Raw genomic sequence first — 3,255 nt, forward strand, 5'->3', positions numbered from 1 at the left:
GACTGGCATTTCCTTCATAGCCAAGTTTTCCTAAAGCAGTAGGGTATAACATCAATCAAAGACACAATTTATAGTGCATATACTGCTGTTACTCTCAATGTAAGAATATATATGCCTGTTTTGCTAGGTTGGCTTTATGTTTTATTTATCATAACATGGATAATAATTATGAAAAGCAATATGTACATATATGTATATAGCTGTAATATCTTCATTGTACAAAGCTAACATTCAGTGACATTTCACCATTGATCATATATACATATAACTTTTATTAAAACTATTTTTTTAACTGATTTTTTAAGAAACTGGGGTATAGGTGCTTTACCACATTGTGTTCCTTTCTGCTATACAACAAAGTGAATCAGCTGTATGCTCCACTACTGGGCATATACTTCAAGAAAACCACAGTTCAAAAGACACATGGACCCTGATGTTTATTGCAGTACTATTTACAATAGCCAGCACATGGAAGCAACCTAAATGTCCACTGACAGCTGAACAGATAGAGAAGATGTGGTACATATATGCAATGGAATAAAGCCATTTTATTACTGAAATTTCAGCAGGAAAAGAATTCTATTACTGCAAATCCAAGCCTCGATCATCTAGCACTCCATTTCCTTCTGAAACAGTGGTATTTGGGACACACACAGTTACTTTTTATCGCATGGCAACAGAGCTGCCCGCAACTGTAACTTGGTGCAGGTAGCCCGTCACAAGCAGCACCAGCACGTGTGATTTACTGAAGAGAACTGCGGGCTGCAATTCAGGCTACTCTGAAGAGACAAGAATAAATCCCCTTAAGACTGAGTCGGCTCCAACACTGTGAGAAGTGTGGCCCTCCACAGAAAAGAAGAGGCGGCTGCTGAATGAAAAAGCTGCAACTGACCTTCCAAGGTCAGCCAGTTCATCCCCCGTAGGCAGAAACCCTTAGAACCCAAAGTAATTTGAGGATAAGGCAGCCTAAGAGAGAGGGGGGTGCATTGGATTCCAGAATCTCTTCAACTGCCAAGAAATTCTTCTCGGGTTTAAAGATAATTCTTCACTTGTATGGCTAATTTGCTTTTGTTTTCTCTTTTCTTCTCCCGAGAGACAAATAAGTTGGTCAAGGAAGACTGAGGAACCCAAGGAGCACAACTAGCCTACTGCTGCTGCTGCTGCTGCTGCTGCTAAGTCGCTTCAGTCATGTCCGACTCTGTGTGACCCCATAGACGGCAGCCCACCAGGCTCCCCCGTCCCTGGGATTCTCCAGGCAAGAACACTGGAGTGGGTTGCCATTTCCTTCTCCAATTCATGAAAGTGAAAAGTGAAAGTGAAGTCGCTCAGTCGTGTCCGACCCTCAGCGACCCCATGGACTGCAGCCTTCCAGGCTCCTCCATCCATGGGATTTTCCAGGCAAGAGTACTGGAGTGGGGTGCCATTGCCTTCTCCACAACTAGCCTAGAGATGGTGAATTCACAGCCAGAGCACCCATTATGTGTCTGTTCTTTCCCTCAGGTCTGAAGAACAGCAAGTGCTTTTCTTGGCAGGCCTGAGGGCGCTGGTAGGAGGCAGCTGGTCTACCTGTTTTTAGATAACTAAAAAATTCTTTCAGGCTCAGGGTACAACGCACCAGGGAATCATTTGTTGGTGCCTACCAAAAGAGAGAAAAAAGAAAAAGAAAAAAGAGTAGAGAAAAGGAGGAGAGTGGCAATTTAAAACTCTATAAAAATACAGAGCTCTGTGGGTCCAAACCTGGTGCCTGAACATGGGGGTGAGCAGGAGGTCTCTTTTTCACCCAGGTAATGACTGTGTGAGCCCCATAAGGAGATGGTTAAATGAAACACCGTGATGGCTGCTCTTAAGAGGGGGAAAATATGTCAATCACAGTTTGCCTTTGACACAAGGAAATTCCTTGAAACTGAGAATGGAGAGTGGAAGGGAGGGAGAATGTCTCCTGATGTGGGTGGCCAGGAAACCGGGGGCCGGGAAAGCATGAGAGGAGAGAGGGAGAGAAAGAGAGAGAGAGACAGAGAGGGGAAAAAAACACAGGATTGAATTCTAATCAAAATGCTATGAGGCGTTCACACCAGGCCTTGAGAGAATATTAACAAGGTTACCCGAGGGGGGGGGCCTTTAGCCCCAGGAATTATTAGTGAATATGGAATTATATTTGCACAAACATTACCAGATGCAAGGAGCTAAATGTCCTGCAGATGTGGAAGGAGTCAGTGTATGTTCCAAACTGGCGGCAGCTTTATTTGTTTTACCCTCCTTATGAGAGCCTGGGCAGCACGTTTCTGAGGGGTTACATTTCTGGGATGACCAGCACACCACTAGGCCCCTGCTTCCCAGCTGCTGCTTGCACCAGCCTCAAAAATACCTCTGCCCAGGACTATGGGGAAGGGCCCTGAGGGAAGTTTGCAACCTTGCCAGCTTACCTCTACCACCACCAGGTATCACAGGGCTCCAAGGGGGTCATGGGCCTCCAAGAAGGGATTTTCAGAGATGAGAGAGTTGAGAGTCAGATAAATCATCACAAATTCAAAGAGGAGCTTTGAAATCAAATGTAACCAACTGAGGTAAGGGTGGAAAAAAAAACAGCAAAATCTAAGACAAAGAGCTCCTTCTGATGCGCCACCATCAGATTCTCGAGTCTCCGTTTAATTTGGATCCATCACTGCTGAAGGGGTCACATCTTGTCTCTGTGCCTGGACAAGTTGTTGCCTTCAGGAAGTCTCCTGAACTGGTTATTCCAAATCCCTGTCACCATCTTGCTCACTTCAAGCAAGACGTGCCAGTATGAGGGACGGAATTGTTCAACATGTTGATACAACACACAGGGGCAGGTGACCATGAAGCTAATGGCATGAGACCCCTCCAAGGCTCTCCTAGGGACTCTATCAGTATGTGGGCATGGTTATATGCTTTTATAAAGTTTACAAAATTAAGGTATTTAATACCAACTAGTCAATACTGCTCTGACTCCCCTTCTCCCTATCACACTTGCTTTTGTTAGATTAGCTTCGGAGCTGAGTTGAAAATACATTCAGCTTCAGTAGAGTGGGATGTATGATGCATGATACACATCACTTCTGTGTACAGTTGACCCTAGCCACCCAGTTGTAGGAATGGATTCCAGAAACACTCCGAACATTGTCTGTTCACCCAAGGAGCTGAGACCAAATACATCATGCTGAACTGTGCATGTATCTTACAAAGCCCAGCTCCAAATATGATGATGGAACAAGATTTGACATGGATAGTCAGAAG

The sequence above is a fragment of the Bubalus kerabau genome, chromosome 6 (genome assembly GCF_029407905.1).
Source record: "Bubalus kerabau isolate K-KA32 ecotype Philippines breed swamp buffalo chromosome 6, PCC_UOA_SB_1v2, whole genome shotgun sequence".
Taxonomy (NCBI): Eukaryota; Metazoa; Chordata; class Mammalia; order Artiodactyla; family Bovidae; genus Bubalus; species Bubalus kerabau.